This window comes from Blennius ocellaris, assembly GCF_963422515.1.
Source record: "Blennius ocellaris genome assembly, chromosome: 17".
Classification (NCBI taxonomy): domain Eukaryota; kingdom Metazoa; phylum Chordata; class Actinopteri; order Blenniiformes; family Blenniidae; genus Blennius; species Blennius ocellaris.
Genome location: NC_137666.1, coordinates 15107351 through 15129561, shown reverse-complemented (window position 1 = coordinate 15129561; position 22211 = coordinate 15107351). Strand labels below are relative to the sequence as shown.

General features: G+C 41.0%; 1 protein-coding gene across 1 annotated transcript in view; it reads right to left on the bottom strand.

Annotated features, from left to right (window-relative positions):
- Window positions 1-22211, bottom strand: part of dlgap2a (discs, large homolog-associated protein 2a) — a gene marked incomplete at its 3' end in the record, with an annotated part of 190273 nt that overhangs the window by 88552 nt on the left and 79510 nt on the right. The window contains exon 2 of the mRNA XM_080512483.1: window positions 10679-10711. The remainder of the gene's footprint in view (window positions 1-10678; window positions 10712-22211) is intronic.

Genomic DNA, 22211 nt, shown 5'->3' with positions numbered 1-22211 from the left:
TTAGTCCCCCAAAAGAAAAAAAATAAACATGCAACTAACAAAACTCATAAAAAGGATTCTACTCCGTGTGGTGTGAAATGCACTTAAAGCGAGAAGCGCTGGTGCAAAAAAGGAAACGGATCCCGTAAACCTGGAGCAACAATAGATGTGAGCACAAACCCCTATTAACTGCAAAATGCCAAACTTACACTTTATAGCTTCAGTGTTTTGGTAAACTATTAAAAAATTAAAGAAATTAGGTTAATTGGAAGACTACAGACGATGAGAAGAAAAACTGACAGTTAGACTGACAGCATGTAAAGTATCATAATCATGAAGGTCTGGTCTCATTTAAGATAATTTACCTTCGTGAATTGAAATGTTAATGGTCAATTAGTACTCTGGGTGAATTTGACCCATTACTCCAGTTTTACAATGTTTGGATTGAATGCTTTCATATGGGTCGTAATAAGTGAATCTAAGTCATTGTCCTGTCTTTGTGGGAATCCTTTATGAGTTCCTATTAACATAATGAACTCAACATATGCCATCAGTATACCATAAGCACCTTTGTAGTATCACATCCTTGCGAGAGGATGGTTGATCTGCTACCAACACAAATGGCTGCAAATTGTTTAGTTTATGGAGTTCATGTTGTGCTAAAAGTAAAGTATTTGTATTACTGTTTGGATGTGGCTTTTAATGATTTTATTTTAAAATATTTTTCAACGAGATTGCTGCAAAAACAAAACCACAACTGTGTTCATTCATATTCTTTGACAGAACATACTGTATATACATACATATACCCAATAAAACCCACAGGCACGCACAGGAGGACGATGAGTGGAGAGTGTGTGTCTTTCTGAAAAGACAATATTACTGAAAGTGAAAACTGAAGTGTCCAAAGCTGTAAACTGAAATAACAAATCAATGCAAGAGTTTGATCCAATACATCACGGTGCAGCCCAAGAATTTACAAACAGGTTGACAAATGTCAAAAGGTGCAGTAATTCACCATTGCACACACACACACACACACACACACACACACACACACACACACACACACACACACACACACACACACACACACACACACACACACACACACACACACACACACACACACACACAACAGCAGCTTACATAGGAACTTACTATATGGTATGTCTAATGCCGTCACATCCTGTCTGAACTATTTTAAGGTCTGAGCTGAATCCAATTCAATTTCCAGTTTATCAAGAAACAACTCATGACAGGACTGTTTGGACCGAGTAGTTTGATAAAGCCCATTCATGCAGAGAAAGAAACATAATCAAAGTGCTTTGGTTTTTCTCACACACCCCAAAGATATCTCTATGAAGTGACTATCAATCCGTGTTTACGCCACAACATTTCAAGTGAAACAAACACATCGTGGTTGGCTTTTCTTTAAACATATCCAACTTGGAAGACATTTACAAAAAATTGTGTTTTCAGTGGCTCTGAGCGCAGTTGTCATGAACGCAAACACCCAAAATACAATGAACGTCATTCATTTTCACTTAAAGAAATTGTGTAAACGGGGCCTAAATTGCCCACAGATCTGAATGTGTGTTCGTGCTGTTTGCCCAATGAACTGATGAACTGGACTTTGTCCTTTGGCTGTCGCCAACAGGGACTGGCTCCACCTCCTTGACTTGGATAGGGAGATGATCGTAGATAAAGCAGTATATTTGATGGACGGATGTACGTACAAAAGGATTCCACTCGCAGCATTCAAACTTCCAGAGGTGTAACCACATTAACACAGGGGTTGTACTAAACCTAATAAATGTGAAGACACACTAAATCAAAGTGGTGACATTCTGCTGACATCATTTTAGTTTGACATTTCAGCCTGGTCACCAATTCACCTCCAGTCCATTCGCCTCTATTGAGGAAAGAGAACAGAATAATCACAACTCCTGGATTTTCAACTGATGTTCAAATGGTCTGATCTGTGGCAGTTGTATAATTATGATCCAGGATGATTTTGTATGTTGGAAATGTGGCTTTTCCTACTAAAATACTTAATTCTGGGGTGACAACACAGCTCTTTTACAGTGTTATTTCTTCTCCTCAACCCGAGATGACAATCCATGTAAAAGCCGGTTCAGAGTTATGGTTAATTTAATTGTATGAAGACCTGTTTCCAAGTGTCATCATCCAATATGGCGGCAACACTGAATGTGCTTCAGCACTTATTTGTTGTATGATTTGCCATTATGCACTGGTACGATGGGGATACAGGATTAAATGCATGAGTTTTCAATGCATCATTTTACTTGTTAAAGTCACAGCCATAGTAAAAACACCATATCTCATAAAACTCATCTACATATCTCCAGTACCAAGCCCCGATCTCAGAGCGTAGAAGAGGCTTTGAGCCACGCATTCCCGTGAATGACACTCATCACTGTCGTCTGGATGCTTTTCTCCCTGATTGGCAACCAGAGGCATTCTGTGCATGTAGACGCTGTCAATTAGGACTAATTAAGTAATTTTACCAGTGCTCTCTGCATGTGGCACCAAACAACTTTTCAGCTTTTCCTTCTTTGAATTTTTAACAACTTCCCTGACGCGTGGTTGATGAAGACGACCTCAAAAGTTTGAGTGAGAGACGCCATCAATGGGACTTCAATCATGGGGTGAATATCTCCTGCAAATCCACCCGGCCCGATGCCAGATGTTTCAGACCATTCGGCAAAATAGACTTTGATGACGACTGGTTGTCATTTGAAACCGTCAAACCTATTTACCCTTCACAGCTTGGGCTTAGCTTGATGTTTTAGATTGGTGGGCTTTCATGGTTTTTCTTTTTTTTGTTGGTTTTTTTTTACATTTAATTAAAAAGACAAATTTCATAAATTGTTTTCTTTGAGTCAACGTTGTTTGTCAGTCTAAATTGGTGCCAGACATATTGAAATGTGTAATATCTAGTAGTTCTATCCAGTTTTATGTAGAACTATTGGAAGCCAACTAAGTAAGTATCATATCCGTTCTCACAGCTGCTTGCAACACTTAAAAAAGCGTGAATAAAGACGTCATCAAAAGACAGTGTGATGGCACTCATCCCAGTCAAGTCATACCACAGTATTCAGGCATTTTCTTTATAACTTTTACAGGTGGTTGTTCCGTTGCTGTTCTTGTATCAAGAGAATAATAAAAAATTATGCTTGAATTAGACGCAACTATCTCACCACTTTATTAACTTCACTCTGATAATGATGTTTGTGAGCAACAATGACGCAAATATTTGAAGACACACTCATTTGTGAGTCAATTTATAGCACAAAAAAAAAAAGAGTTCTGGGATTTTATTTTATTTCTTTTATCGCTGGAGCGATCACAAAACAGCTCACAGAAAACATTCCCCCAATGAGTTGGGCCAAACTTTCCTCAATGCTTCTCTGCTCATGAGTCATTTGGCCTGGAGTGATGTCAAGATTCCTCCCTCGCTATCGCAGGATTTGGTGAGCAAAGCTGCTCTGTATGTGCTTCCCTGCAGCCATTACCTGGACAGCTGCTCACATGGGACACACACACACACACACACACACACACACACACACACACACACACACACACACACACACACACACACACACACACACACACACACACACACACACACACACACACGGGGTGCTGTGGTTTCTCATGAAAGATTGCAGAGACAAAATAGTGATGGCAGCGAAGTGAGCACTGCAACTACTCCTGATTTCAGCTTCTGCAAAAAGCAGCTGAGGGCCTCTCACCAGCTCTCACCGGCGAGGTGTCTGTATCTCTGGCTTCTCATTGTCAAAGTCACTGATTTTGCCATTCGTGGAGACTCGGAGGGCGGCGGATCGATGGCAGCAGAGAGTATGAGGAAGAGAGAGGTTTTCCATTTCAATCTCGAGATCTGATACATTCCACCCCACATTTGCCATGCCTGCACTCCTACTGAAGCTGGATGATTAGATGGCATGTGATATCTGAACTGCTGCCCTCCTTCATTATCATTGCCTGACAAGATTTTGCATGTCACTCACTGGAAGAGTCTCAGAGTCACTAAAAATCCCTTTTAACCAAGTGCAGCCTGTTGTATTATTGGTAGTAATGGTAGTATTGCTAGTATTAGTTGCAGTAAAAGTAGGCATAGAAATTGTGGGAAAACTACTCGTAATAGCTGTAAGACTATTAGTAATAGCAACATTCATTGTAAAAGTAGTAATAGTAATGTTATGAGTAATAGTTGTACCATTAGTAGTTAAAGCAAGAGTAATAGTGTTGGGACTCAAAGAAGTAGTAAATGGTAAATGGTAAATGGTCTAGATTTATATAGCGCCTTCTAACCACACTGAGTGCAGTCCCAAAGCGCTTTACATATCAGCTCACTCATCCATTCACGCTCACATTCACACACCAATGGGACAGAGCTGCCATGCAAGGCGCTAGTCGACCACTGGGAGCAATTTAGGGTTCAGTGTCTTGCCCAAGGACACTTCGACACATAGACCGGTGTAGACTGGGATCGAACCTCCGACCTCTCACTCCGAAAGACTACCACCTGAGCCACGGTCGCCTAATAGTAGTATTAGTAGTAGTAATAAATACTGTTAGTAATGGTAGTAGTAGTAGTATATAGTCATAATAGTAGTAGTTTTTGGTATTATTAATGTTAATAGTAGTAGTAGTCGTAGCAGTAGTAGTACTAATAGTTCTTGTTGTAGTAAATGTAGTTATACCGTCAGTAGTAATTGTAATCATACCAGTAGTAGCAGTAGCAGTAATCGAAGCAGCAACAATAGTTGTGGGACGCCGGTGATTTAAATGGTGTGCTGCAAAAAATAAAATATAAACTCTTTTGAAATGAGGTAAGGAGGAGCACCAGGTGTAGAAAAATCAAAGCGTGGGGAGAATGGCATCAGAAAAGTGTGCTGAGTGACAATAAGTGGTGGTTTTTGTAATCTCAGAGTGTCCCTGTGACTCAAAAGAGAACGAGGGCCCGAGCAGGCAGAGGAAGCAACTTTGGTTAGTGGAGATAAGCTCAGTGGATTGACTGCTTAATGCACTTTTCTTTAGTGCCTGGTGAAGGGCAAAACAAAATTGCTTGCAGTTTAAATAGCATGTTTTCTAAATCCTCCTTCGCTGGTCAACTGCAGGAAGCCATCAGATATTACAATTTATTTATTTATTTACTCTCCTGCTCGCTTACTCACGTGGCTGTTCGTAACACAAATCTGCTGCTTTGTCACCGTCTCACACACTAAGCTGCTGAAAGGTTGCGTTGGCCTCCCAGGGCTCGGCGCGGCACCGCAATTCAACGTGTTCAGCCGCTGGCTGTCAGGCAACCTGGCTTCCTGTGTGTGTCGAGTATAGTATGTGGAGCACAGCCAGATCTGCTGGCAAAGGACGGTAATATCTGAGCTGTGAGACATGAAGGCCAAAGGTCTTCAAATAGGCCAACTGGTGCAATAAAAACGGAAAATGCAGCTTTTTGAGGTTTCTATAGAAAGTGCTGACTTGTTTCTTTTTTTTTTTTTAATAGACAGAACAGAAACTACATAAGCAGTGATTGACAGATGGCAAATTGAACATTATGATTGTGGCAGTACAACAATACTGCTCAGTTTATCTCAGGCAGGAAGCTTTAGTATAGTTCAGCCAGATATAGCATGCTACTGGTGATTTGATGATTGAAACATTATATATAGACGATGGATTATCATTTTATTGACTGGCGACACAAGTGAAAAACATGAAGTAAGTGCAGATCCTGTTGTGTAACTCCACAACAGGATCAGTGGGGAGCAGTGCGACTGCTGCCTTGTGATGGGAATTGCAGCACATTATAGTTGCTATGGCCCAGCTCACTGAAAAAACTTCCAAGGAAACTTCATGGTCCAATGATATTATAAAGTAAGGCATTTAAGTATAGGAATGCAACTGTGATTTCCTCATCTCAAAAATGTATTGCATCAACAGTGGTGGATATATCAGAACAAAAAAATGTCCATGTTTCAATAACTTGTGAGTATCAGCTTTACAGCACCACCGTCTCAAGCTGTTCACAAGTGGACTTATTGTCTGCTGAGGCCTGGCGTCTCACCCTTCATGAAGGTTCTGGAGCACAGCGTTACAAGTCTCTGGCTGCACTGTAGCTGATGATCTTATTTTATAACTGTCGACCAGAAGAGTGAAGGGTAGGAAGGGTAAGAACACATAGCATATTAATGTTTTTTGAAAACCTGCAAGTCTCGTACAATTACCTCTACAGCCTTCAGTGCTAAGGATACGTTTACAAGACTGAGCCTCACTTATTCCAGGCAAAAGTAAAACTATTGTTTTGAGCCATGAATTGCTTTCATCAATGTTCCTCCAGTGAGAACGCGCATGAATAAAGCTATGCACTACGACCCCCTGTATTGTATAATTCACAGCATCAGTACTCCACTCACACCTAACAACCAGCCTCTTCCATATTAGCTCGTGACCTTGGCCGGCGGTCTGGCCCATGATGCATCCCATTGTCTAGACAACATACAATGTAAATGGTTTTTCGGAAAATTAAAAATCCATGCGATTCAATTGAAGGCCAGGCAGAGTTTCTGGGAAGAGAGGGAATATGCATTAGGATGTAATGTTATTACCTATAACTCCAAGATGCACTTCACTCTCCGGGGGAAATGACAACGGGATCTGTGCTTGAATATGGAGCAGCTGCACAACACTGAATTACTGAAAGACCGTTTACAGTGTGGATGAAAATATAACATGCACTTGATGGGTTTAGAAAGAGGATGGGCCAATATCTACTCTAATGTTCATTTTTTGGTGATAACTTTGAGAAAATGTGAATATTACATAGTGCAGGAAGCTAAAATCAAGGAAACATTTGTTAATAGTAAATATAAATATGATAACCAACCATGTTTTCCAAATGAAATGGGATGTCACAATGATACAGTGAACTGAACTCTCTATTTCCTCGAATATATGTGAAGCCAGTCCATACGCCCTCCTGGAGGTACGTGCACACTTTTGGGAAAAACTGATTTGCTGAAATGTTGGAAGGGAGTATCTGGTAACTTTTAGTCACTATTAGCGGCTACAAATAGGATCCTGAAAATATCACGCAACTTCAAAAAGATATGAAGACAATAAACTTTCTCTCTCTTTTCACTCTACTGAACCGTTTATTGACTCCAGTTCAAGGGTGTCAAACACATTTTAGTTCAGGTGTCCAATTTCATCTTGAATTGAAAAATAGTGCAAAAATAACCTTTATAAATATAAACTTTAAAGTTTTTTTTTTAATGTTGTGGCACAGTGTGTAGGTGATGAAAATGTCAAAACCAGACTATCCAAAATGACCACAATCTCAACATAAAAACAATTTTAATAAAACTTTCTGGTGCAAAATACTGTGAGATGTCCAAATAACAATGCCTGTTGCATTAAACATGTTTGACAGCCTCGGTCTACTTGACGGAGATAAGGTTCTCTCAAGTTGCGTGATTATGACCCCTCACCACACACTCCTGGGCTGTAAGCTCCTCACATATTCCACCAGTCAAGCACTGCCCGACAGGAATTACATCCACTGCTAATTTGCAGCAGCAAATATGGGGAAGGTCTGGTGTCAAAGTGCCGCCGACATGATGTGGAATCGAGGTCACAAGTTACCGATTCATAAGAAATGAGGAAGTGCTCGCTCAAGTCTTCAGTGGAGAAGTTTTCTGCTCTACATGCCCGCATTTATCCAATCACATCCAAATGAGATAGTATAAGCATTTCCAATGAACACAATCCAGCCAACAATTACATTTCTCATTAAAACTAGCTAATTAGAAGAATAAAACACAATTTCTTCCAGACATGATTGCACACTCACCCTAAAGGTTTTTTTTTTTCCTTGCCTCCATTCTCTGACGCTTCCTACACCCAGTACTTCTCCCTGTGTTTTGTCTTTTTCAAGCTTATCCGCTCTCCCTCTCTTTCCCCTCATTGTGAAATTCAGGGTCTCTGTGAAGGTCCGGCTAATGACAAACTCTCTGCTGGTGAGTGAAACTGTCATGCACCGGCTGAAGGGCAAGCCTCTTATTTTAACTTAAAAACAGATGCGATTCCCACACCGGTAATGCAAAATGAGGTTGACACTGTATGTTTGACCTTGACGATGCTCCTTTGAATTTTCATTAAACCTGCAATGCATGCTCTGGGTAAGACGTCTTCCAATAACTTTGGCTTCGGAGTTTGGAGTCACGGAGTGCTTGTCAAGGTGAGCTGAGAGGCGAGAGGCTTTTCAATAATGTTTATGTTTAAGGCGACCCTCTCTATGAAAATGTCCTCCTTGCCCTTGCTCAATAATAGCTAATATTCAGACCTCTGCTTTTTCTATCAGCAGCAGGAATACATTTACAAACATCACAGTGCCACACAAGGATGTGTCATTTATCTGATGCCACGGTGTTTTCTCATCTCTCATCTCATCTACATACAGCATCTTCTCATAATTCATTTCACAGCGAGGACCGGGTCTATCCCACTGAATGACCTAAGGAGCAGCAATAATTGGGGGCTTTGGAGAAATCATTGGCTAATCCTGCATGTAAGTTACTAAGGTAACACAAATATTCAACAATGCCTTAAGCATTTAATGTTCCCATGCAAGTCTTGCACAGTATGAAAACAAAAATCTTCTGAACAGCCTCAGTAGGAAAGGATCATGAGGAACAAACAAGAATCGCCAGAATTTCCCCAAAAATCACTTACTGAAAAAAACAAAAACAAAATGTGAGCAGGCTGTATGTGATGAAGATTATGTCAGCTGCATTTAATTTGTATCTATGTATGAGTGTTAGTATGATCACGTTGTAGAAGTTAAAGCAACAAAGATGGCGTATAATTAGACTCCCCATCCAACACGAGTGAGACATGATTATGAAACAAGAGTTTATGGGCTGAAGCATGACACGTAGCCTCCGTACCATCCACAGAGAGACAAGATGACAAATGAGCACATTTAAAATCATCACTGTACTTCTTTCTCACATGCTTTCTTTTTCTCAGGATAATCACCTGCAGACAAGAAGGCCTCAGTTGGACTTGTAAATGTGCTAAATTCCACTTTGACAAAACAAAACGTTTAGAATTTTTATCATCAGACGATGGAGGTGTTGGCAGCTGCTTAAAGTAACTAAAATGTAACATGTAATCTAACTTAGTAGTATTCTGTGAAGTAACTAAGATACTTTTTAAAGGAGTAACTACTAATCAGATTTGTTTTTTAAAGTAACTGTGGCAACACCGCTGAGTGATATTAACAGTAGTTTGAATATGAGTGTTGTGAAGCAACAGATCGGCGTGCGTGCACACACACACACACACACACACACACACACACACACACACACACACACACACACACACACACACACACACACACACACACACACACACACACACACACACACACACACACACACACACACACACACACACACACACTCGGTGCTCTCAATGTGGAGATTCCACGGACGCCGTGCTCCCATGCAACATTCTCCCTGTCGTCCCGGTGCCCTCTGCAACATGTGGTAACAGTGTGGTGGTGCCTCAGGATCTCCTTGATTCCCAGCTCCACACACACACACACTCAGACACACACTTGCTCGTACATGCTCTCTGTCCTTCCCTGGGGGCTCCCCTCTTTTCCCCGCACAGCTCAGTGGGAAGGTCACAAGAACACAGTTATCATGGTCGATTTGATTACGTCTTAATCCAATCAAGCAAAGCACAGAGAGCTTCATTGATTTTCGAGACGCAGAATAATGCTTATTGGGCTTAGAGGTACATGGCTGACTCTGGGACAAGGTTAAGTCCACAGGGAAATATATCTGTCACTGAGCCTGTCACTTAACGTGTTCATGGTTTATTTCTAGCCCCCATGATGCAACATACATACAGACGCTGTTTCATTTGTGCTTACTTTTGTTCAAGCTGCAGGCATTCAGATGAAACCCAAGAACACAAAACACAGTTGAAGGACAGCTGAACTGTGGATTCGTCAGCACGTCACCCATGCAAAGAGAGACTTTGACAGGAATGAAGAGCATGGTGACGAACATATGCATTTCTACATGGAGAACGAAGAGGTGTCAGAAGCATGAGAGAGCTCTGGATCCCAGAGTGAAGCAGCTTTCAGTGAGACAAATTTGTGGTGAGGGCAATGTACGCATGACAATACACTGCATGAGTATGTGTGCAAATGTAACGACGACGTGTGAAGCAAAGCATTAGTGGTTAGTCAGCTCTCTGGAGATGTGCCCTTCAGCCTTCATGCCGTCAATCATGCCATTCAACATGCGTGCAGAAAATAAAAGACAGCTGCTTCCTGGAATTACAGTTTGTTTGCCCGACCCATCCGGCATGTGATCACCACGAATGTGCAGGGCTGCTTTCTGATTGTTTAAAACCAGGAGGCTTGCCAAGAGCAGCATATTTTCCTTTGACATGGGACCTAAAAGCTGTCCTGCACTGTTGGCTCCGCCAATATGATGGCTGAAGGACAGCGTGTTTCTAGCAAAGCGTCCCACCCCCCTGCGCAGCTTCCCGCCCTCCCATGACAGCAAACAACAAGCCAGGAGGCGATGATGACGAGAGCGTTTGGGCGATGGCGAGGCCCACTCACCTTCTGGTTCACCACACAGTGTGCACTGTGATTCTAAACAAGGACCAGAAAGAGACAACAGGAGATTAATAAAGGCAACACATATGTGAATATCCATTTGAGCATGTGTTGGTTTGAAAATATGAGCATAAGCATGGCCGCTGCTTTATGTTGAAAATGTGAACAATGGCTATGGGATCAAGTATCTCCCTCGCTCACGGTCCAAAACAAATAAGAACCATAACACTGAATAAACAAGAGTGCGAGAAAGAACATTTTTCGGGCTCCTAATGTCCTTGTAGTTCGGTACCCATGTGCAACATAATAAAAACCCAGCCACCATGCATAATGTGACCATCAGCCACATGCGGCTGCATAAAAATACAAAATGATGCAGAGACAGGCGTCAAAGAGAGGGGGGAAAAAAATCATATTGCTTTGATTCATCACTGTCATGTACCGCAAATGCACTGTGAACCCGTTTGTGAATCCAATTTTAAATCAAATCGAAATAAAAGGTGTTGATTTATGACACAACAATCCATCATTCACCATTAATAACGGTCCTTCTGTCTGAGAGTGTGCCGTGTTACACATGCGCTTTAAAGTAAACAGAAATTATAAGATGCTATTTTCTTTTTGTTGATCGGCCATGTTATTCCAAAGCAAACAAAACAGTACACTCATACACTGTAGCATACGCCTTCAAATCTCAGAATCTCAGAATGACTGTTAATGAAGAATCAGCCTTTCCCAAGAGCCAAGAGTGTGTAGGCAGCCTCCAAGAAGTGCCGCCAAGATTGCTTTAAATAAATAATATTAAATGAGTTTGTTTAGCAGAGACAGACAGTGGGCATTAATGAGTAGGGTGATGAGGAAAATGAGAGCCATGTCCTCGGGCTTTGCGTTCTGCAGACGGCCCCCGAAACAGCTGTGGTGTGTCAATGTTGGTCTCTTTTCCCTGACGTTAGCGGTAGCCAAAAGAGGCCATGTTGTAATTTAAAAAAAATAAATTTTTCATGCCCAAGCTTTCCTTCATCTCATCATCACTAATTGGGGTCTTAATTAAGCCAGCAGCAGCCTTGTCTTATTTGGATGTAAGCAGTGAGACAGCTTTTTAGATGGTTCCCCTCCCTAAATCCACTGAATCCAGACCCAACAAAACATGTCCAGAATTGCCTGGAGCAGTTGAGTGCTGCCGTTTTTCCCCATCCATTCCCTTAGATAACCCTCCTCATGGACAAAGTGCAGCAGAGGACAGGTGGTGCAGGCTAGTGATTGAATGAAAGGATGTGTTTTTTTTGTTTTTTTGTTGCAGTCATTGTGGTTCCGGTTGTAAAGTGTCACAACCTTGCAGCCATCCCGTCACAAAAACAACCCGGCTCTTGCATGCTGTGGTGACAGTTGGGTTGAAATTCAGCAACATTTTCTCTATGAAATACATACATTTCCTCATTTGTACATGCAGGGTCCAATATGGTTGGATGGACATCCTGTCTTGGGATTTTTTTAATGACAGTAGAGGATAAAGTTTGCCTTCACTTGAATTAAAGTTACTCAAGCTACTAACAACAAATCCAAAAAGTGTTTGAAGTCAACTCACCCTATTACCTCAAATGACTCATGATTTTTTCCCCCCCCTCAGAAATAGAACAGAATTAAAATACTTCATTAATCCCAGAAGGGAATTAATCATGGCTGCCATGCGAGGTGCTCTATCCAAAACAGCATACGCCCTGCAGTTTTGTCACAGATTGCATAGATGGCACATGCATTTATGTGTACGTCACAGTCTTATAATCGTCAAAGCCACACAGTATAGGTGTGTGTTATACTGCACTTAAAGACACCCAGCTGTTCCCGTCATTCCATTATTGAGTCAATATTTTGGGTAGGCAGTAGCTGGGGTTTGTGGAACTGAGGCACTCGCGATCAGTGCAGGGCCGCCGGTCTATTGTCGGACAGCAGAAGCCTAGAGAGAATTTACTGGTTTAATTAGGCTTTTTTACTTCTCACTCCCTACAGTATAATTCCACTGAGTCAAAGCAATTGGCTCTATTAGTTTGTCCTGCCTGTTTGAATTTAAAGTGCTCTCAAATTTCTCCTGTGTGGAGTCCATATTGATCCCGGTCAGGCCGTTCTTACAGTATGGAAGTCGCTCTCGGGTAATTTCTCTCTCGCTTTTCAATTGAGGGTGCAAAGTGGTTGCCAGTCCGAAGCCGTCACCAAAACATATTATGCCTATGAGGGAAAGGGAGAGGATTTCAATGGAAAAGTTCCACTGAAATCACAAAAGCTGGAAAAAATACCACCCCCTTCTGTTCCATTAAGAGGGTTTAATGAATTTTCTTTTCAAAAGGCAATTTTTCTGACAGTACATCCATCCAGATTTTCCCCTGCTTTGCTCACATATGGTCATGGTGGGAATATGGTAAGAAACCTGGGCTCGTCGAATTTGGAGAGATCCTAATTCGCATTCAGGCCAACCAAGAGATATAATCTCTACAGCGTTTCCCGGGCTGATATCAGGGCCTCCGCTGAGTTGGATGGCTTCAAATGGAAATTGACCAGAGAGCATCCAAATCAAATAAAAAAAAAACTAAAATAAACAAAAAAACAGATCCCGTTGTTTTTCAGGCTCCATTTTGATGACACTGTTTCAAGGGAAAACACATCTTTTTTGTGTTTTCATTTCAAAAGGTTTCATAACGTTTTGAAAACGATGTCCCTTTACATTGAAATGGAAGAAATGCTGGAAATGATGTAGTTAGTATGCCAGGCCATAAGTTGGTGCCACTGGCTTGTTTTTCTAATGAAACTGCACACATGTGTGCAGATGACAAAATACTATAAACATTCACAATGGTGAGTAAAATGACATTCTTAAGGATCTCAATCTACAGAAACCCTTGACAACATGAAAAACGTGCCAGATCTTCCTCAAAATTCGCCAAAATCCCACGGCACACTACGTTTCGGAGTGCTGTGGCTCCCGTGAACCTAATGTAAACCTACGTTAAGATCCACCATTGAATTTCTAAAAGATGGAATTTCAGGCAGGAAATTAGTGTCAAAGACTGTTATTTTCTGTGTTGATAAAAAAAAAGTACAAAGGCAATCTAAACATAATTGAATATAACAAACCACTCACTCTAAAGACAGAAAAAAAGCTACATGAGGTATTCATCCTCAGGCACTGTGGCTATTGGCCAAATAGATTGATTTTCTATTTATTTGACCCAAGAAAATTTAAAAAAAAAAAGGTTTCTAGGCAACTGCAAACTCCTCTCTTGTAAGAAATGGAAGAAAATAGTTAGGAGACAAAGTGAAAAGCAAGGAGGAAATAAGAGACTTGGGAGGAAGAAACAAAGTTACAGAACTGTTGTGTTTATATAGAATTAGGCCAAGGACTGTGGAGCTCCAGTCACTCAATAATACCTCTGCAGCATCATTAAATCCAAACATACAGGCCGGTCTAACTCATGGTAGCATGGTGAATGCTGACCTCGTGCTGATGGTGAGTAAACTAACACGGCTATTCACAGGGGTCTCCGACGTCCCCTGGTATCAGTCAATCTCCAAACACAACATCCGCACAGAGCAAATCCTCAGCCTTGATCTCATAATGTATTCATCCATAATTAAAGCCTTCATTTCCATATCGGCGCAGCTTGCTCACACCTTCCCCAGTGGCTGAGCTCTCTTTTACCTTCGCTCCCTTGCTTCCAGTCATACGATGTGCGAGAGCTGCAGGTGCTAATTAGCTCGTGCTATCGCTGTTCTTGTTTCGCCTTTTCACTTTCACATGAACGCGGCGTCTCTGAGAAAACTTGCAATGCTATATAAAGGAGGGCAAGACAACGCATGCAAGCTGCGAAGTGTAAACCTTCAGGTGTGAGGGTATCAAAACTTTGTTTGGGGAGTTGGTGTGTTTTATCGACGACTTGGGATTTAGTGGGAGGAACAGCCTATAAGCTCTGTTTGTTCTGAGTGGGGCCGCACACAGATTGCGAGACGCAGGACAAATAAAGCCTTGTTTATTGGGGGAAGAGTCACTAGGTAGTCAATAAAGGGAAGTACACAGTATTGTACGGCTCATACAGACGTTGCACCGACTGACACAGATGAGCCGACAGAGTAGCACGCCCCACAGGCAAAGGTAAATACACTCACAAATGTATATGAACAATCACACTGACGCACTTTCAGCTTCTTCTACCCTCATCTATATGGACAGTCTCTCATTTCAGTTTACCTTCCCCCTTGACTGGCACAATCCATCTTCAGATGGGCACCCTGCAAGCACGCGGCCTCCCCCCGGAGCTGATCAAGCGCTTTCTCCGAGGAGACGCTGTGCTGAGTGCAGGAATGGAGGAGAACTCATCAGCCCGGCTGTATGAGCCCTGCCTGCCTCTTGAGGAGCTAATCACAAGTGCACTGTCACACACGTTAGCCCAGTATGCTGCAGACACACTGAATACGTGCTGTGCTTTAGAAAGCTTGCTTGTAAATATGAATGTTTACACACAATATTTGTAAATCACCAGGGATGCGTGTGCATTCAGGAGCTCAGTCGACATAATTAGATATCTTTTTATCAGGTTCATTACCCTTTGGTGACCATTGGTTTAAAATAAAGCCATCTCCAACACTTTGAAAGTTCATTTATTTAAATCTGGGAACACAGAAAAAAATGTCATCTTGAAGACAGTGTTCACATCACTTTGCCGATCCATATACTAAAGTTAGCAAGAAATCAACACAGATGTCTTTGCAACTTGTGCTACTTATTGTTAACGTTAGCTCAAGTAAGTTCACTGCCTTTAGTTTGTACATCTTTTCAGGCAAGTAGGTTTTTAAAACATACATTTTACATGTTATTATTACTAAAAATCAAGATCAAGAGTTTGACCTTCTGCTCTACAGGAATGATGTCCTTCTGTCTTAAATGTACTCAGTGTTTGTCAAAACATGTCAAAGTTATGTTGGTAAAAACCTACTTGCCTGAAAAGAAGAAAGCAAAAAAAGCTCAGAAACTCATAAAACTCAAACTAAAAGCCAGGCTGGATGCAAAAGCAAAAACTGAAACTTTAAAGTTTGCAAATTAATATTTCTTAAGATTATTCTCCTAAAACTCCTTTAGAATAAGAATCGGTGTAATAAAAGCAGTAAAAGATGAATTAGAGCAAATATTAAATGTACAAACATTAATTAGGAAGTCCTTCAGGGACTTCAGTTCTAAAGATACCCTTAATACCGTCTCTTCAGAAGGGAAACAACAGGTGTGTGACATCAAAATGTCTGAAACACAGCCAGCCACCGGGGCCTGTGGATGAAGAACACTGCTGCATGGGACAAATGGTTGAAAGAGAAAAGCTTTTAGTGGCAGAGCGCTGCAGAAACAGTGGTTTGGAATGGAAGGTGTGAGGCGAGCGCAGGGATCGGAGCCCGACCTTCAGCTGCAGACAAACGCTGTCGTTCCGCGGCGAGTAAAAAGCCATCACATGTCACACTGCATCTCCCCCGTCTGCTTGAGAAATCTGTGTTTGTGTGGGTAAACGCAAGGCTACTGGTCCTCGAGGAAACCGCATCTCATTGCACAGAGAAATGCGCACCAGTGCTGAGAGGATGACTGGAGCGATGCAGGATTTCTCCACGGAGATTCATGTCTATACGATGAACACATCGGCTGCAAATGACTAATGCTGCAATTAGCCGTCTTGACAGTTATAGTAAGTCATGTCTCTGCGCGCATGTTTATGAGTCAACATCATTTCCCTGTGTAGTAGACTTTACTACTGGAGAGGTCTCTGGATGGTTAAGTAATGATGACTGGGGAGCACAAATGGCCGTGGGGGGAGACCACCATGGGGATGAGAGAGCCATCTCTCCATCACACCGAGTAAAAGCTTTTATCGTGTTGATAATAGTACAGTAAGCCACACAGTGGAAAATGAATTAGACTGAAACAGTGACATCACAGTTTCAGTGTGTTTTTCAGATCAGATTGCTGGGTAGCCTGGAAGAGAGGGGGTGGAAACACTGGGGCAAATTAATAAAGCAATTATAATTAAATCAGCTAATTGAATGTGGGAGGCTTTCTGTACTGTTGTGTGCATTTCACCTGTAATGTATAGAAAACACAACATTTGATGCATGTTCGTCAAATAATGTTTTTGGAGATGGATCTTTCAAATAACAGTGGTCTTTCTTTTGCTTTTAATGCACACCAGCTGTTTTATTTTTCTTTCTTTCAGAACTAATTTACATGTTTTCAAGTGAAATTCGAAATCCATTGTGTTTTAGGGTGTCTGTTTGAGCAACAATGATGCTCAGAAGAACAGGGAGGCAAAATCGTTTGCAGCGTTTATGCCTTTTTCGTGTAAATGGACACAGAAAATATGCCTTTGTACCTGAAACACACATTTTACTTTCTTTGTACTAACTTATTGAGGATCTCATGCAGCGGAAATAGAAATATTGAAGAGTAAAAACATAAACATTGAAGTATGATTTTGACTCGTAACATTATTAAAAGGGGAACATTAAAAATGCTTTTAAAATGCCCACCCTTTACAATTAGCAGTAATTTATTATAATATAGTTATTGACTGACTAAAGACTGATAATGAAGATTTTTTTTTACGTAACAAAAAAAGTGCTAAAATAATTGTAGTGTAACTAGTATGACAGCTGGAGGTCTATTTAAAATGACCTACTTACTTGAGCAGAGTGTGATTATAGTTTTTTTTTTTTTTTTCCAGTCCACACATGTAGTAGCTTTGACCATTGAATGAGGAACAAGTTTTTATCACCTCGGGAACATGCCAACAACAAATGTAAGACTGAATTGAAATATTAAAATCAACCTAATATAATTAATGGAAACAGCTTATACAGCTGCATAGCATTGCTCCTGGGGTTAAAAGCATCTTTGTCATCCATTCATCCAACCACTCTCAGAGCCGTGTACTATGTGTAGTATGGGTATATGCAAATCAGTAAAAAAAAAGAAAAAAAAAGGTAAATGGATTTCACTTATTTGGCGCTCTGCAACTGCAACATTATTCACATTCATACATACTTAAATGTAAATATTGCACATCATGTTAAAGTGTGCATTGTGCAGATATCTTTATGCCTGTGGGAATCTATATCTGCCAACATGCACATAGTTGACTGTAATACGGTGAGCGGGTGGACATGCTGCGTTCACAGTTGTGTTTGTTTGCACATGTGAGGCAACGTGTCTTTTAGCGGTTTTCTGAAGCTTGTCCTCAAGCCTCACACATACCGGCCAGACTGTGGTGATAACAGGCAAAAATCTTACCGGGGGGAAACAGGGAGAATAGTGGAGGTTGGTCAAATGTAGGGGAAGCATCTCATTGAATTTTTTTTTTTTTTTTTCCCTGGTAATGCCTCTTCAACTCGGAGAAGGCCAGGGGAGCCAAAGTGAAGAGGGAGATAAATATTCTAGAGAGGAGAGAATTGAAGTAAAAAAAAAGGTGAGAAGCGTGTGTGTTAAAGTGTGTATGATGGAAGGATGCGTGCAACCGAGAGAGACAAAGTAAGGCTGGACAGATGTAAAATGACGGAGGGCCTAAAAGAAAGAGAGAGGCTTACAGACAGAAGTAGACAGAGAGACTTGTGCAGAGGAGATATTGATGGCCTCCTTCACAGCCCAGCAGCCTTCACTCGTACTGAAGCATCCATCAGCGGCGCTCAGCCTCTGAGATGACCGTATTGACACGTGCTGATAGAGTGGGGTGTCGCCATCAATGACACGTCCCGCACTTTTCTTTCCGGATTTCGGCACCTTGTCAGCCTCCCATCACACTCATCATCATTAAAAGTACAACTGCGAGGCTCTATTAAAACAATTCAATGCACATTGTGTCGTGTATTAGTGTGTGTATGCAAGTAAGTAGTTTGTCAGCAGAGTTAATACATTGCTAGTATGAGGGTGGATATACCAACTCGGAAATGATTCAATCCATGTCCCTTCTATACTTCTCAATTCAAATAAGTGTTGCATGGGGAAGCAGCCAAATGCCTCTTGAAATATTCTCAGGTTGGACTCGCCCTGGACAGGTTGCACACAGAGATAGACGACCAAACACACTCTTAATTCTAGAGTCAATCTCAAGTCGCCAGTTAAACTAAAACAAGAAAGCCCAATCACACAAAAGGAAAGCATGCCATCTCTACATAGAAAGACCTCAAGCCTCAGAATCTATTCCAGTTGTTCTCGGTTAGAAGAGAGTGCCCCCACTACACCACTGTACAGCCCAATCCAATCAGGGGTTAGGACAATACTCCTTTGCAAATATTTATTTATGTAAAAAGCTCATCAACACATAGACATGGTGAAGATGAGCAAACTGAGCACAAGGGTGGAGAGGTAAGGTGATTTGAGTGATTTTCAACAGGGAATTGGTGATGGAGCCAGCTGGACTGGTCTGAGTATTCCACAACCTGCTGATCTGCTGGGACTTTCACACACACAACAATCTCTGTGGTTTCCAGAGAATGGTCCAAATAGGAGAAAATAACCAGTGAGCATTAGGTCATGTTTACACGTACCCGGGTGTTTAAAAAATTGTGATATTTCTCTGCTTTTGGGACTTGCATTTACACATAAACGTAGTTATGATGATTCCTGAAAACTGGCCACAGAAAGGATTTAGTCTGTTTGCATCTGAAGAGGGGTAGGCCCAGATTTACGCCATCAATTCGCAAAGCTATGTTTTTTCCAGGATTCTGATTGGCTATTATGAATTCATGCTGCTCGTTTCACTGCCCCCCCCCCCCCCCCCCCCCCCCCAACAGGTTTGATGTGCTCATAGTAGCAGAACACTTTTTTTTTTTTAAATGTTGAGGGGGAAATATCAGTTTTTGTAAAAATACAGGTACGTGTAAACGGCCTTAGTTGGAATGTTTTCAAGAAGTTCCACCTTAGGAAGCGTTTCTAAAATTTTGTTTTGCTCTATGTGCCGTTGTCATGTAAACAGACACCCAAAACGAAACAGAAGTTTTCCATTTTCACTTGAAAATGTTGTGTAAATGGAGTGTGAGGTTGCAGTTTCCAATAAAAGATCGGAAAATGCTGCGTGGTCTGATGAGTCATTTTTCATAATCAAGTGGTCAGCTCATAATTTTATATAAAAAAAAAAAATATATATATATATATATATATATATTAAAACGCCGGTAACAAGTAGTGAGTATGTGCATTGCAATTTGCCAAATTATTTTGGTGCACAATAGTTTGTGGTCATGAAATCTAAGGCAAACGTGGCACTATTAACTCAGAAAAAAATAAAACCTGTTTATAATTGTGAAATAGCACAGAGGCTGCCTGGAGAAAGAAATGCTTCTGATGGCATTATGAGCAAACAGATGAACGCAAGTTCAAATTGTGTGTGAAGCAGCTGATGTCGAAAACTAGTAAAGACACTTGTCCTGTGCTCGGGGCTACTTTTCTTCGAGCAAATGGAAAATTATGGAAAATGAGTGAATTCTTTTCAAAATTCAATTCAAGACATTTAGTTCTTTGAAAGCATGTCACCAACATCCAAAAACATGTTTTTGAGGTGAATTGGTGTCTCTGAATTTCAAGTTAAACGCAGAGTGGAGGTGACATTTCTAACAATTTGACAATATTCAAGTTTTGTGTTGATGCTCTGAACACGGAGTCTCTGCTTTGCAATCTGACACCAAGACATTAGCAGCAGATCCTTGACAGATTTCCATTGTACTGTCTGGATCACTGAGCCTTGGATGCCAAAGATCCTTTAATTAGTTCTTGGACCATTTTTCATAGATACTGATCCCTGCAGACCAGGAAACTCCCACAAGAGATGATCTGACTTAGTCGTCTAGCCATCATCATTTGGCCATCACACTCACTAAAATTCTGACACTTGCTCATTTCTATGCCTCCAACACATTCATTTTGAGGAACAAAATGTTCAGTCGACCTAATGTATCCCAGCCACTAACAGGTGCCATGATAAGGAGATAATCATTCTATTTCACTTCACCTGCAAGTGGTCAAAATGTGATTTCTGATTGGTGCAAATGTTTTACTATAAATCTGAGCGAAGGGCATCTCCAGTCACTTTATGCTCCGCCTAACAATCGTAATAGTTGATGGAACTACAGAGCAGCAGAAACTGTCCATCCATCTTCTATAACGCTTTACCGAACTTCGACCCCGTTGGATCACATGTCCATCAAGGAACAGAGACAGTCTGGAAATTCAGAGACACCAATTCACCTCAAACACATGTTTTTGGATGTTGGCGACATGCTTTCAAAGAACTAAACATCTTGAATTGACTGAATTGGGACTCCACTGTTACCAACTGCATCGTCATTTGTTAATGTGATTCAGTGACTCCTCACTATAAAACCCAACCAAACATGAAAAGGACTTTCCTCTACAGATCTCACATCCACAGGGAAAAAAAAAAAATCATTAAGAACTGCCTAACAAATGTAATGAGTCATACATGGAAAATCAGTGAGTGTTGGCTCATTGTTATTCTAATGAATCAATAAATGTAATTATTGTGGAGCTCAGCTGTAGCCCATCGCCCCCAACATAAGTAAGACTCGGTGCTCGGTTGCAGTCGACGAAGAAGCAGAAAAGAGACTCTGTCAAGCATGAAAGTAATAAGCAAGGTCAGTGACAGTGGCACTGAGTCTACTGCCTATTATTCTTATTCATTCAGACATTCCGGGTTTGTAGATCTAAAGCAAACAAGACACATGAAAAATGTGGGAGAGGATTGTCGGGGTGGGGCGTTGAGGGGGAGAGTGTGTGGCTTTTCTGATGCGTCTACTCTGCTTCTGAACACGGCTCTATTCATTTCTGTGTAGTTTCCCCCATTTCCGTAATTTTCAATTATGGAATAAAACAGAGTGGAGCAAATCGGCCCCTTTGGATCCAGTGATTGAGACCTGATCGAAGTCAGTAATTTGCTTTGAATTGGAATCTGATCTCTTAGCACAGGCGGAATGTTTCATTTGATTCAAAAAAGGAAATTAAATCATTAAAATGCTCATTTATTTTCTTTTGGCCGTGTGACCAAAGACCACGATTACAGTGCTCCTGTAAATGTGCTGACCAGTGTCAGTTCATACAATGTTCATTACAAAGATAGAAAACTGATCATCACAATATCTTAAGAGTTTGTTCTCTGTAACTATTTTGCATATTTGTCTTAACATTTGCAGCTCAGCACTGATTATGACCTGCAGCACTCATTAATGGAATTTACCAGTTATTTAGTCATGGGTTAGATTATTGGTCCACGACTAAATAGTTTGTGACTTGAGGAAACTCTCAATAAAAACAAAAAGCTCAGAAAATGAGAAAAAGCTATATCCATGCAATACTTATGAAGATAATTGTATGGAGACAGATTGACGGGGAAGAATTTAAACACTTGGCTAAAAACCGTGCAGAATGTATATTGATGCGTGCCAGAAATGTATTTGGACTAGGACTTTGAAGTCTTGATTGCAATTCAATCAAAACTGAAAAGAT